Genomic DNA, 16,170 nt, shown 5'->3' with positions numbered 1-16,170 from the left:
AAGTAGAAACCAAAGTTAGTGTAAATACTGTGTCACACACGTAACAAAAAAGTATAAAAATATCTATAACAATAGAAATATATGAAAAAACAATTTTTAATCCTATATTTATAGCTAGTTACACATAAAGATGATAATCTAAAAATACAGTTATTATAAGGGAAACCTTTTTTTTTATGATATAAATTAAACTGTCACACACGTAACAAATATTGTTACGTGTGTGACACGAGAACAATTTATTTTATGTTATTTTATTTTCATAACACTTTGATGTACTTTTAAATGTCAAGTTGGCAGTTGAGATGCAGAGTATTAAAAAAATAAAACAGTATAATTATACAATTTTTACACATTTATAATTAATAGCCTTAACAATAATACTACTATTATTTAAATTACAGGTGGTTCTAATTACGTTCTCAACCAGTCATTCACAATTTGTTAACATTAAATTATAATTATAAGAAATTTAATGGTTGCTTCCTTAAGCACACAGTTATTCATTTTGGAGGGAAACAACCAATTGTTTTTTATTTATTGTGTTATGAGTGGGGAAGAGAGTGTATCTTTAGGCTCAAAACTGTGACATTGTTATAATTTTATATAGAAGTTGTAACTGTTGTTAATATAAATCCTGAAGTATCAGAAGAATCACATAAAGTGCCTATGACTAGTGCAGAAAGAATCAGAAAGTTCAGAAAAAGGAGGAAAGATGACATAACCTACAAAGCAAGTGAGAGTAAAAGAGTGGAAACCATAAGAAAATTAAGAATTGCAAGCATGTCATCAGCTGAGAAGAAGCGTTACCGGGCTGCAGCTGCAGAAAGAAAACGTTTGAGCAGAGAAAGACAACGTAAAAATATATTGGCCGTAAGTTCAGAGAATAGTAGCCGTGGCAACTGTGAAACACCTCTACTCAAAAGTAAGCTTTTCAAAACTCCCCAGTCATTAGGGAAAGCTGTGAGATGTTTCCGAACATTACCACATTCTCCATCAAAAAAAGTAGCAGTTATGTCTGGACTTGCCAACCGTTTGGGTTTAAAGTTACAAACTAAAATGGAATGTACTCTTACACCTGCTCATACTAATTCTTTAGTGAAGAAAGAAGTGACTGATTTCTTCACAAGACCTGAAATTGTGTATACTATGCCGGGAATGAAATATGAAATTGTAATTTGGGAAAATGGCAAGAAAGACGTTTCAGAAAATTGTATTTAACTATGTATCTTAGGGAAGCATATGCTATTTTCAGAAAGGAACATGAAGACGAGACGATATCATTTTCAACATTTTGTTCACTAAGGCCAAAAAATGTATTGCTTTTGAAGGACACTCCAGCTGACCAGTGCAAATGCAAGCATCATGAAAACTTCAGGCTACAACTTAAAGGGTTAAAAATTGAATATGATGGTTCCTTTTGGGATAAAATAATTTGCAACTCTGACACTTTAACGGCTCCATGTTGGAATGGATTATGTAATGATTGTTGTGATGGTAAGAAGCTATCAATTATGTTTGAAGACATTGATAAATCAGTCCAGGTTTCATGGAGATATTGGGAAAAAAATGATAATGGCCACATAGTAGGTAAAGGCAGTGAAAGTGGGTTGTGCAGGTGAACTAATAGAGGAAATTTTGGAAGTTCTGCCTAGGTTTCGAGAACATGTCAAAATCAAGCGCATACAAAGTGAAGCGTTTGAAAATGATAAGAAAACTTGTAGAGTTCTACAAGTTGATTTTGCGGCATATTCGTGTGAGTACCAAAATGAGATTCAGTCTGCTTTATGGTCGCGTGAAAGTGTGCAGCTGTTCACTGCTGCTTTATTTGAGGGAAACAAATGTACAAAAACTTTCCTGATCTGCTCTGACACCAAAGATAAAGGAAAAGATACTGTGTATTGCTTCATAAATGAGTTGTACAACTTAATTTTTGCAACTCCAAACACAATTAATGAATTTGAAGAGATTATATTTAGTGATGGGCCATCATCTGAGTTTAAAAATAAATTTATGGTAAAATTACTAACAGATTTAACACATAAGTTTGCCAAAAACTTTACATGGAAATATTTTGGTACTAGCCATGGCAAAGGAGTTGTGGATGGAGTCAGAGGAAGAGCTAAATCGCTAGTAAGGCAAAAATCCATGAGTAAAGCTGAAAATTTTGTAATACAGAGTTCTTCAGAATTTGCCAGCGCTGCTTCTCAACTTATGCCTTCAACAACAGTGCTTCATATTAGCCAAAGTGAGATAGACAGTTTAATCAAAACCGTCACACCATGGTCAGCAGTCGGTGCAGTTAACGGTATCCAGAAGATTCGTGTTGTTAAAAGTGATGTTGATGGTAAAGTCTCCTTTTTCCATTCAAACTCCATCCTAGTTTTGTTGTAAATAATGACATTCATGATGTGAATGATGAAATGTTAAGCTTAAATAAAGGAGATTGGTGTAAAGTAATTTACGATAACAATTTTTTTCCCAGGCAAAGTGCTCAACATCTCTCATTCTGAGATTCAAGTTAGTGTAATGATTCCTTCAGGAAACTACTGGAAGTGGCCTTCGAAACCAGACATTTTGTTTTATAAAATGGCCAATGTGAAGAAGAGTCTGGCTCCACCAGTAGTAACTGGCTCAAGAGGACAATTTAAATTCATTGATTTTTGAAGTACTGTACCATATGTATTAATATTGTGAAATGCTTATGATAGGTTATTTGTATGTATGCTGTTTGTGAAGTAGTATACAGGGTGTATCAAAATTCATGTTACAACACTTGAGGGTAGAAAGCTCTTATTATTTGCAACCATTTTTGCCAATAAACATGTTGCCGTAAATGCGTAGTTAAGCCCCTACAGCCCCAGAAAGAGTCAGCGTAGGCAACCCGTTGGGCTTTGTGCGAGACAGATGATGCTGTGGTGAATTACGTGTTTACGACGCCGGGCAGTGCTCGAGAGGACTGTACGATGTCAAATGCTGACCCCCGCCCCTTTTTACTTCCGTTGGTGGCGCCCTCACCTCTTTTCTTCCGTTCGTGCCGTGCCATAGCACTGCGCAGCGTGACATCGCAGTGTCGCAGTGTGTTTTGATATCACTGGTGGTCTGTCGTTGACTGTTTTGTCGTACAAGCAAACTCGTGGTGTCATTTCTTTCGCTGTGGTTCTGAAAAGGGCGACGTTTTAGTGGAGCTAAATGAAGTACACGTTTAGTGAGTACACGGACATGCTGCTTGTTTACGGGGAAGCTAGACAAAATGGACGAGCCACCCGTCATCTGTACGAAGAACGATATCCGGGTCGTAGGATTCCAGCTCACACCATGTTTGCAAGACTTACGCAGCGAATGCGTGATACTGGTACATGTGCCGTCACAAGACCAAATGCTGGTGCTCCACGCAGGGTTCGTACTCTCAATTTTGAAGATGTACTTCAGAGATTTGAGGAGAGTCCGGATACAAGCACAAGGGCAGAAGGTTCCGATATGGACGCTGACAAAATGGCTGTTTGGCGAGTTCTTCATGAGCAACTCTTGTACCCGTACCACCTTCAAAAAGTGCAATAAATGGGTCCGGCGGACTATCCTCTTCGCATGACCTTTTCTCGTTGGTACATTCGAAGAGTATTGAGGAACCTCGAGTTAGCGGTTTTATTCAGTGATGACGCTATTCTCAATTCGCACAACAGTCATGTTTGGAATGATGTCAATCCGCATGGAACGTGTGTTACAGCTCGCCAGGAACGTTTTTCGGTTAATGTGTGGGCCGGTATTGTTGATGGCGTACTCATCAGGCCTTTTTTTCTTCCGCCACGACTTACCGGCGCCGGATACCTCCACTTCCTTCAGAACGAACTACCAGGTATTCTTGAAGAGGTTCCATTGCATGTCCGACATGTGATGTGGTAACAACATGACGGGGCACCACCTCATTTTTCCCTGCAAGTGCGAGAGTATTTAAACCAAACATTTCCAAACCGATGGATTGGACGAGCGGGCCCTGTCGTATGGCCGCCAAGGTCACCGGACCTAACCCCGTTAGATTTCTTTCTGTGGGGTTACGTAAAAGGGCTTATCTACGCTACGCCAGTAGAAACGGTAGAAGAGCTTACACAGCGAATCATTGAAGCGTTCGAAATCATAAGGTCGACTCCACACATGCTCCAGCGTATCCGTGAAAACATGATTCGCCATTGCCACCTCTGTGTCGCTCAAGGTTGGCGTGTTTTTGAGCCTTGCTTTAGGCTGTCACGTTGTTAAAACGTATGCAACAATTTCAATGTTGTGAAACAAAGCCGAAGCTGTGATTGATTTCAGAGTGAAATTAAAATCTGTGCCATGATTAAAACTGTTATTTCTCTACTCGAACGCCCGCACATCCACAACATAACACTCTACAACGGGTTGCCTACGCTGACTCTTTCTGGGGCTACAGGGGCTTAACTACGCGTTTCTGGCAACATGTTTATTGGCAAAAATGGTTGCAAATAATAAGAGCTTTCTACCCTCAAGCGTTGTAACATGAATTTTGATACACCCTGTACGTATATATGTTTAGTATTTTTAATAAATAAATTGTTCTAGGAACTGTTCCAGATAAATAAGTATGAGACAGCCTGCATATGTTTACTATCAAATGTTAAAACATTTCATAAACCTTCTAAATGAATGTATGATTCATCTATGAGTATTTGGTTTAATAAGGGAATGAAATTTTGCTGAGTGACTGGTCACATACGTAACAGATGTTCGTCACATATATTAGTCCATATAGTGGACTACATCACTATAATTTTTATTTTTATTTTATGCAATAAGATTCACAGTCAAAATGTAACTTTCATAAGTGTGTAAGATATTTCAAAATCTCTGAGTCACACACGTAACAAAAAAGTAAAATCCTTTAAAAAATACTTAGAAATTTATTTAATCTGTTCCAAGCATAAAGTTTTATTAACAAATGTCTAAAGTGTCGCTAAATCATGTTTTAAACAAGAAAGCAACAATCTTAAATGTAAAAAGTTAAGATCAAACACAAAAAATTTCCTCCAAAATTCACACACGTAACACTGGTTTGGTCCATATATCCTTCATAAATATGGTTCTAAACATCCTCTTGAAAGGACTTATCCCTTAAACTCCCACATGGGGTTTTATAAATACGTATATAGATGAATAAATAATTTTTTGACTTGATTAATGGACAGCGAGGACCAGAAAATTTGGCAATTATATTGACACATATATCCTTCATAAACATGCTAAATTTGATGATTCATAAGTATGGAAAGCCATAAACGAATATGTGAGAAATGTACACTAAATCAAAGTTATAACTCAATATAAGGTGGAACCGATGAAATTATGACTAAACGTCAAAAGTACCATAATTGTAGCCCACTTTAATATGGCTTGGCCTACCAAGTTTGAAGACTTCAGCTGTTTGTCAAGTGTGGAAAATAATAAAAAAAAGTTGTAAAAAATAGTACAAAATTTGGCTTAGTATAAACAATTTATCTCTGTTTGAGGTAAAATAAACTGAGATTTGACAAAAAATCATTGGACTGAAATTGTAGATCCTATCAAATCCAATATGATTGTGTCACCAATGTTTTCATTGGTCTTACCGTGTAGACGCATTGTAACGCTGAAGAAAAGTTGACTTCGACTTTGTAGGTGCATTGCGAATCTGGAATATTTTTCTGAGGATGAGAAATCAAAAATACAATTTTTTTTGTTAAGGATGGAGATCTACAAGACTGCAAAATGCCTAGTTTCTAGCTCATCTGGAAGCGGGTTAGAATTTGAATAGAACAGTGAGATGCATGTAAGGAAGTATATTTTATTATATTATATTCTTGTTAAGAATTAGAGTAGATAATAGTTTCACAATCATAACTATACTACGTAGGAACTTGACATAAAAAATATTCTGTATAATACTTGCAAGAAGCAAGCCAGATAAAATGATTCATTTTATTCCTTCGCATATTTTTTGTGAATTGTCCAGTATGTATGTTGCAGTGTGTTTAGTCATATAATTTACTAGGTGTGGGTATCTTGGCTAATCAGTGTTGTAAGAATATAGCAGTTAAAAAGTTTTTAAAGAAATGTGCTTTGATATAATTTTGGTTTAAAACTAAGTAACTTTAGAACAAAAATAAAAAGCTTTGTCCAAGTGTATTTCTAACATTTGTTTGTATTTTCTTCAAACCAGCCGTTTAAAGCTCAAGATATTTTAGAAATTTGAGGTAAAAAAATTATTTCAATATCATTAGAATGAGATTAAAAAAAAAAAAGAAAAGAAATTTAAGTTTTGACACTCAACAAAGAGCTAACCAAAGTAGAAGTATTACCAAATGTTCCTGGTAACTTTACCGCCATGCTCACTGAAATATCCATCCTTTCACATAAAGTTTTTTTTATTCAGAACCTACATATCCATATTAATAAAGGAGTTTGTAGTTTACAGGGGCGGACCCAGGTTTGACTTTTGGGGGGCACCGGTAGTCTGGATCTAGTATAATAACTGTTTATTACTACAGAAGTCATCAGTGCATATTTTATCATTCTGAGGGGGGTGGCCAACATGCCCCCGTGCTTTCCCTCTAAATCCACCGCTGGTAGTTTGTGTAGTGCACAGACAGCAAGGACTAGAGCTGTGAAATGTGGTATGTGTATTCCCCAGACTGTGCCCATTTGCACCTCGAACAGATTTTTCCGAAATTTGTCATGGTTTATTTTTTAATTAATATTTTTGTGGATTTTTATCACATTTTTCAGATCTCAATGGCAACTGCTCATTGCATTATTGACGCTTCCTTCATCTCCATGGCAATGGCTACTGTATTGTTGATCCCTCATTCACATTAGGATCTTAATCCAGGGTCATTCCATGTCAGTTCATCCAACAAAAATTGAAAATGTAACAATTGTTTTTTAATTTTGATAAAAATTGGTTCATTTGTTTGGTGACATAAGGCCACTTAAAAACCAAAATTTCAGATTTTTGTCTCAAATACTTCCTGAGAAATCGAAGGTTTTGTAGTGACCATTTTTGGCCTAAAACAGGTTGTAATGACAGTATAAATTGGTCAGTATCTGTGTTTCCTTGCTTTGTATTTCACTGTAATACCAATATTTCAGAATAAGAACACTTTTCCTTATGTAAAATTCTCTATAGAATTCAAATTAGGCCACCAAATTGCTATATCTAGAATGGTTTGTAAGTTATAACAGAATTATTAACATGACTGATGTTTCATGTATCATCTGCATTCTTTATTACAAAATAGACTGTATCTCAAAAGGCAGACCTCACAAAAAAATGAGCTTGGTACTATATGAAAGAGAAGGTAATTTCCTATAAGATACATTAAAAAAAATAGTGGCTTTCTGCTGGCAACATGTAATGTACTCGATAATCACTTACTAATGCTATATGTACACACAAAAAATTCCCTACTTACAGAAATCTATTGCCAATGAATTAGAATCTACAGACACAATCCTCCAATTTTTGCAATTAGCAAACTGTATTGCTTTTCTGATAAAGCTGCCATTCTATATCACACTTGCACAAGTCTTCTTTCAAAAAACTATAAGTTCTGCCAGAGCTGCTTGTTGATGGTGCCTGCAAGATGCTGAGTATGTGTGCAAAAGGAACCCAGCACACATTGTCTCGAGGTGAAGGCCAGTAAAAGGAAGCACTTGGACCGGCAGGGTGCATGAAGGTTACTTGAGCATCTTCTTCTGACCTATCAATGTTGTTTACAACACCAACGAACCATTTTTTGTCATACACACAAGACACACAGCAACCAGTATACAGTTTTGATATTGTACCACCAGGGTCTTTGCTAGCTGCTGTAGCGAAATTGAAAACTAAGGAATATGCATTATCCTGACTTGTTTTCTTCATTCCTATTTCATACTGGGATATTGGTGAAGCATTGTGAAACCTTCTTGTGCCTGGGATTGTCTTTGCCATAGTATACCGTTATTGTAGAGTCGAACGAACGTCATCCACATCATTCTTGTTAATGTAATGAAAGATAATACAGTGAACTCTCGATATCTCGGACTAAAAGGGGTGAGAGGTGGTCCCAGTTACCGTTTGTCCGAGATACCGAAGGGAAATAAAGGGAGATAAGACAGCCATATGTTTTAACTAACGGGACAGACTGTACTGTTAGTACAAATGGCACGCGGGGCAGGAAGTGACAACACAGAAAGTTATATCAGGGCTACGGTTGGATGTGGTATTACATTGCGCATCTTAAATACAAAAAACGTAAGGGACGTGGTGATAAGATAAGCCTGGGCTATATGCTGAATAATGAATCCATTGATTGCCTTCTGCGGAGACCCGTGTTGTTTACAGAACGGTCTAGGGGAGGAGATGAAAGAGAGAGACGGAGAGAGGCGAGGTCAGCTGTTTGTTTCTCAATGTCTCTTACGGAATGGAGGGGGCGGCGGTAATAAACGTGGGAGATAATAATACAAAATATGTACCGATAAAAAATACATACCGATAAAGGTTTTTATGAGCGTATGTAATGTAAATTTATAACTGAAACAGTTTGTTTAGCAATGCCAAATTCTACGCACAAACTAGCCACAGACGCGCCAGACTCTAGCCTTTCAATCAATTTTAACTTTTGCGCTATAATTAAAGATACACATTTTCGTTTAGGCGCCATTATAATGTGCTAAGAATTAACTGAACATAAACAAAAAAGATACTGCTACGTGTCGATTTATTTTTTCCAACTACCCATTAGTTCTCAAATGCATCAATAACTGCCGCTGTTACTGCCGGTGTGACGGGCTCGTGACTAATAACAATAGCCACCTCGGCGCGCACCGTTACCACGTCTCCAAATCCGCCCACCACGCACTGTTGCCAAGTCTCTCGCACCTCGTGCCAGCAAATAACCACATATGATGCGCACCCCACTTTTGCAGATGTCCGAGTTATCCGATGTCCGGGATATCGAAGTCCGAGATATCAAGAGTTCACTGTACCTGTTATATGTTCATTGCAGTAGGTAAACATCTTAGACACTGATGTAATTTGGTCTTGGAATGGTAGTTGAAGACTAGCTTTTGATGTCAGTCGCTTAACAGTTCCCCCAATTCCATCGCAAGATGATTTGCCATGACTTGTGGCAAAGAATGACCAAGAAGCTGTGAGCTGAAAATATTGTGTGTGGTGGCACAAATTGAGGATATTCTTGCAGTTCTTGTACTGAGCAGCACAACCATCACTGAAATAATGTATGTGTTTTACTTGAGGCAGGTGTCTTTTAACATATGTGACTATTTCTTTCTGACTGTGTTTTATACACCATGGAAACATCATGTCCAAATCATTTGACAAAAAACAATGACTGCTTGTTTTCAAATTAGCATTATCTTAATTTTTGTAGTAAATGACTACTGGATGAACTGTCCATTGACTATTGGTCCAATGGTATCCTTGTGCTTCATTTTGGATAACGAAGGAAAAACTTTCACTGAAATCTAATAAAGCTATAACTTCTCTTTCACTTATTTTCTCTTTCAGCTGCTTGAGGTAGTCCGATTGTTTCTTTGTGGTATAGGAATGGGGTATGAGGAGTTCCATTTTTTGTACTAAAATTTCCATAAAGTCTTTGTAATTGTGTTCGGTCTGTACTGACCCACTGTTGATATTCAATCACATCATCTGGATCACAGTCTAAAGTATGATATAGATGCTGTTTTAGAGTATCTGGAGGACATTGTTCACATTGTCTTAGCATACAGGCAGGATTTAAAATGTCACAAGATACAAAATAAGTGAACTATACTTTTCACCTACACCAAGACAGTGAAGAAGTAATTCAACATTTTGGTGGATAGTGCACACACAGACGGAATAGGTTCCAGAACTTCCACCATTTAGGACGCAACGTACAAAACTTTGAAAACCCTACCTTGAGAGATGGATATTTTGCCTTAAAAGAACAATACAGCTCATGCAAGTTGCATAGCAAAAGTATTTTCTGTTTGTAAACATTTTTGGATATACTAACTTTATCTTTCATTCCTGGCATTTCCCTGGAAAACTAATCATCTTGATAGAAATCTTGAATGACCTGCACAGTTTCTTCAGGTAACTTCTTCCCACCTGTGGGATGACCTAATTGGCAGATTCCTTTTTCCAGTGTAAGTTTTCTTGCTTGTCTGACCATGTACTCAGAAACACCGAATTCTTGTGCTGCCTTCTGTCTGGACCATGATTGAGGGATAAGGGTAAGAATTTGTAATTTTCTTTGTCTATTCATTGTGGGCAGCTTTTGCTTTATTAAAGTTACCAAACGGTCCAAATCGGCAGCCTTTTGTTCCACTTCATGCCTCTGTAATTCTGTACTTTCACTAGTTGATGTGTCTGGAAGCTGTACATCTAATACTTTAGATATTTTGTCTGCTACAGCTGATGATACCTCTTCTACTTTACGTTTCCCATATTTTTCTTTTGCATGTTGTGGTAGAGCATGCAGTTTTATTGGTGACTGTTGCAAATATTCCAAAGTTTTGTCACGTAAGCTACGGGTTTCTTCTTTTGATGCTTGAATCTCTAAACCCTCTGCAACGTCACTTTCAGATGATTCTGAAGATACCTGTGCACCTACTTCTTGAATATTATACAACCTATTCCTACATGAGGAGCATAATTTTTTATCAGGAATTAAATTAAGTCCCTTGTCTGCTGCTTTTCTGTAGCACTGTAAAGAGATTGTGCGAAAAGAACGCTTAACTGGAACACTATGCACTTTCATAGGATCACAACATGATGTCTGAAACATTTCATACTTCTTAATATAAAACAATTCTTGATGAAAACATATGGTGTGAAGATTATGTTTAGAAATACCTATTCTCTGCACAAGAAGAGTTTGAATATCTTTGGAAAGTGATTCCAATCTTTTGATTCCCTTTGTTTTAATATAACACTCTTTATGGCATTCTTCATGCATATCATTCCCAACAGAACAGAATTCTAGTTTAGTAGTACTGGTAGCCATGTAGTTCTCATAAAACTTATAATGAACTAAGACTTTCTACTAACATTATACACAGGCAGCGCAGTAAGACTGGCCTACACAGTGTAATCTGCATGGTGGCAGACACACACGCCCTATCTCTGAGGCAACCCCCCCCCCCCCCGGTTATCTTTATTGCTTTCCTCCCCTCTGCCCCTCTGTTCATGGGCCACTATACTGCATTTTCTGTGACAGCCCAGATATTAGGCCTATATCTCAACTGCCTCTGAGGAAGCAGAAAAAAAAACCAATGCCAAGGGGAACAGAGCAAGTATCAAAGAACCCCTCTCTTATAGCTAGCAGGCAGACTCCATGCAGAAATGACATATGTACAGTCACATGACATGGCTCTGCAGATAACACAGGGAGATAACACAGGGAAAGTAATTAGAGGCTTTGAAATTTGCACAAAATCCTTGTGTAATAGGCGGAAAATATGGGACATACACAACCCTTATATTCAATCATCTTTGCTTCCATCTTCTGGCTGCCTTTTGTTAGGGGCCCCATGTACATCACCAAGTCATTTTCATTTTGTTTTGAACACTCCAGCAGAAAGCCACTATTTTTTTTAATGTATCTTATAGAAAATTTCCTCCTCTTTCACATAGTACCAAGCTCATTTTTTTGTGAGGTCTGCCTTTTGAGATACAGTCTATTTTGTAATAAAGAATGCAGATGATACATGAAACATCAGTCATGTTAATAATTCTGTAATAACTTACAAACCATTCTAGATATAGCAATTTGGTGGCAAAATTTGATTTCTCTAGAGAATTTTACATAAGGAAAAGTGTTCTTATTCTGAAATATTGGTATTACAGTGAAATACAAAGCAAGGAAACACAGATACTGACCCATTTATGCTTTCATTACAACCTGTTTTAGGCCAAAAATGGTCACAAAGGAACCTTCGATTCTCAGGAAGTATTTGAGATAAAAATCTAAAATTTTGGATTTTAAGTGGCCTTTTGTCACCTAACAATTGAACCAATTTTTATTAAAATCAAAAAACATGGGTTACAATCCTGGATGAACTGAAATGGAATGAACCTCCAGTCTTTCCATAATTATTATCTTTGCCATCATACTTACATGGTATTGGTTAAATAAAAGTGAAATTGAAGGCTTTTAAGATGGTTTCTTTGGTTTAATTTCTTTCCTGGTTATCTTAGTTCTAACAATTTGTTTTTGAAAGTTAATTTTTCAAAATTCATTTTAGTCTTTATTTTTTATGAGGTGTGCAAGTGGTGTACTCACGAGGAGGGGGATGTAATAGGAGCAGAGCTAGTGTGTTCTGTCTGTAGACTCCTGTCATAAAGCACGGTTAGTGTATAATATTTTCAGTCACACACCATGTGGTCACTTTTTTGTATCTGTATTAATGCATTGAGAAATTTTAAATCAAAGATTAAGAAATTATTTACTCAGGTGTTATGCCAGTTTTTCTTGGTCAATAAAACTGGTAGGAATGCCTAACCGGTATTGCAGAGGTCATGGTGCATTCCAAGCCCATTTTGATTAACACTGGGAAATGTACACACCATTTCGGAAATGCATTTCATGTGGTCGCTTCGCATGGGAAACAGTAAAATTAATTTACGTTATGCAAAGCTCTGTATTATGGTGTTATTTTTTAAAATGTAATTTTAAAACTTGGACGTAACATAATTTAAAAATGTCTGTCACAGTATTTCAAACATTTCATTTGCAGATTAAGCAGTTGGTATATTCCGTTCTTTGATGACTTTGCAGCCATGCTCTAAATAAATCAAGTTTTGGTTCTTATATAACTTTACTGATAGTGATATATTTATTTAAGATGTATTAGATTCAAGAACATTATTAAATCACAGGGATATTTAAGTTTGTTATGTATGGCTGGCACACGTAGCTAAGAAATGATGCACGTTCAAAGTATTTAGTAGTACAAAAAGTGAAAAGGGTACAGCTAGATTTTTAGGTAATGACAGACACACTTATTTTTCAGTAATATTGGCTGAAAATTAAGAAGCGTATTGTGAATCTGCAGAAAAACATATTGAACTAAATGTAGGCAATATTGGCTTCAGCCGATTCGTGTTGGCACAGCTGTAGTTTTTAGTATTTATTTTTATTTTAGAAGACAATGACTGAGGGCTGTAAAAATTAGCTTCTTATCCTTTCAAAATTAACACTAATTATTTTAGAAATTAGCATCTAAAAATTAGCATGATTTAAAACTTAATATTTACATTATAAATGTTGTAATTGGAAATTATTACAGTATTGTTATTATATGTACTTTTTTAAGTTATGTATGTATTGATTATTTTAATTGAGAAAATTATGTAAAATCTGATGTATTAGGTCAGTTAGATAAGGATCAACACTACATTAGAGTTAATTTAATTTTGATCTAGGTATTTAATTTCTCATTCATCAGTTATTTATATATTTATTCTTATGATTTATTTTTCTATTAACCAACATTAAAACACATACTATATTTTTCCTTGATTCATATAGGAATATCTATTACAGTTGGTTTGCAAAGTCATCCAGTATTTGTCTTGGCCCGCCGTTCAGAGCAGACGGACGTGTGCGCGCGCGCTCGTGGCTTAATGTTCATTCAGACGTGATCTGTGCCGGTAGTGATTTCTTTTTTCATCATTAAATCTTCGATTATTGAACAACCTGATTTCCAGGGGTTTGCATTGCCCTATAATGAAGATCGCTCATTGATTTTAAGTCAAGAAATCAACATGTTTAGATCTCCTAAGAAGACGGGACAAAAGGATTCCGAACTAAACTAAACGGGAAGCCTTGAACTCTCTTCTTTGTCTTTATTTATCACTTGTTAGATCTAAGTTAGAATATTGTTCAGTTATTTGGAATTCAATTAATGCTTCTGATAGCAATAAATTAGAATCCATTCAGAATAAATTTTATAAAATAATTAAACTTAAAAACTTCTCTGAGCTTACAATAGAATCTTTTTCTGAACGTCGTATCTATCTGGATTATGTATTTATTAAAAACGGTTACTGTTCAAAATTGAATTGTAAGTTCATTCTTGATAATACTGGCATTAGAATTACCCAATTTAACAGCCGTTTAACATCTACCCTATGTACATACCATAAAAAGAATGATATAATTTTTCGACTCATTTCCGATTTCAATAAAATTGATAATCTTAATCTGTAAAAGTGTAGCTATATAATATTATTTTTTACATAAGCCTATAATATGTGTTATTTTCTTATCAAATTTATTACAATGTCAGCAATTAGTAATTTCATTATAATGTCTATGTTTTGTATTTCTTTTCATGCATTTTATATTTTGATGTTTATCCTTAATAGTTATATTTTAAACTTTATTTGTTTGTTTGTATTTTGTTTGTATTGTTTATATGTTGTCCTTGTATATATGTGTGTCATGCCCACCACTAAAGCCCTCTGCTGTTGGTGGGCATGTTACAACATTAATAAATAATAAATAAATAAAATAATAACAATACTGTCAGAATTTCCAATTATTACAATGTCTGTAAAATATAAATTTTATATACACAAATACCTACAAATAACCCTCTAGTTCAGTTAAGTACAAAAAATAATCTTTGATGCTTTTCTAGAATAAACAAAAAAAATTATAATGCTAAATTTACTAATAAAATTTGTAGGGCATTTTGCCTTGCAGAAATTTAGTTTGTTTAATTTATAGTAAAGCTGGACTCTCAGTGATCTGTCTCATCCATCCGTCACTTGTCCGTCATTCAGCCGATCAGATGAACCAAAAAATTCCATCCGTCCACCAAAATCTTGCCCAAGCTTTAACTTTTGACGGAAGGACGGATGAAATTATAACCTCAAATATGTCTGAAAGGCACTATCTTTATTTTAAAAGTTTTTTTTTAAGTTTGTTTATTGGTTAAGCTGCTTCCGTATTATGTTTTTAACTTGTCTATGAACACGTTTTGATTTTTATATTTGAGACATAAATTATCTGAGACACAAAAGTAATTAATAATGCACAGTAATTTGAAAATATATTAAAATAAATATTTGGAATTTGTTTAATCATTAAGTGCTTAGTGTATATGATCGCCCAATTGGTAAACCTTTATACAGGAAATTTCTTAAAAAATATAAGCTTTAATAGTTGTTGACAGCATTTAAGTAGAAAAATATGACGGACATGGAATCATTGCGACTCGCTCGGCTTGTTGATGGACGGACGGACACTAACTGATTATTGCGAGTCCAGCTTAATTCACAAATAAACTGGATTAGTTGGGTTGAACTGATACTTTGAAGTTATCTCAGTTGCCTGCAACTTAACTCCATCATAGAGATATGGCAGTATTACAGAGCATGACCACAGAAACTAGTGTATAGTGTATAGAATGATAACAAGAAGTTTACAACATGGGTCAAGTATAATATTTGTGGGAACCCCCCCCCCCCCCCCCCCCCCCCCCCCCAACACCTGTAGTATAGCTGTGGTTTACTTTGCTTCACTTTCCCACTAAAGTGAAATGCAAGAGACTGCAGTCAGTTGTGTTTTCATCTTATTAGCTGACCATACACCTTTTGTTCATGACCCATGAGACAAGAGAAAATCTGTGGCAAAGATGATAGATGTGTTGGGTTTGTGTATTAACTGAAGTGATGGTAAGACTTACTTGACGAACATACATGGAAAAAATTGAATTATTCATGCACATGTGTCCCAGAAAACTTTAAAGCATGAATATGAGCAGAGAAAGGTTACTGAAAGACTACAAGAAGGGTTGCTTATTTCTAAGTGAGAGAAGTTAATTTTTTACAACAATTTTGAAAACTCAAAAAATATGTAAGTAGATGTATAGCATTTTATAAAGGATTTTTTTTCTCTACAAATTAATGACATTTCAATTAATTTTGCTGAAAAAAAAGCATTTATTTAGAAAATTAGCTAAAATAGCATTAATGTAAAAAATTAGCAAATAATAGCTTCTAAAGTGTAAATAAGAAAAAAAAACTGCATCTATAGGAAGGTGCTAATTTTTCTGGCCCCTACAAATGACACAATCATGTTATATAAATGTAATATTTTCCTTTATAAGAAAAATTTTAAC

General features: G+C 35.5%; 1 protein-coding gene across 2 annotated transcripts in view; it reads left to right on the top strand.

The window, feature by feature from the left end:
- The window catches only part of LOC134543208 (protein CutA homolog), a 30,640-nt gene that overhangs the window by 12,356 nt on the left and 2,114 nt on the right, over positions 1-16,170 (top strand). The window lies entirely within an intron of this gene.

This window comes from Bacillus rossius, chromosome 1, assembly GCF_032445375.1.
Source record: "Bacillus rossius redtenbacheri isolate Brsri chromosome 1, Brsri_v3, whole genome shotgun sequence".
Taxonomy (NCBI): Eukaryota; Metazoa; Arthropoda; class Insecta; order Phasmatodea; family Bacillidae; genus Bacillus; species Bacillus rossius.
This window is presented reverse-complemented; position numbering and strand designations above follow the sequence as displayed.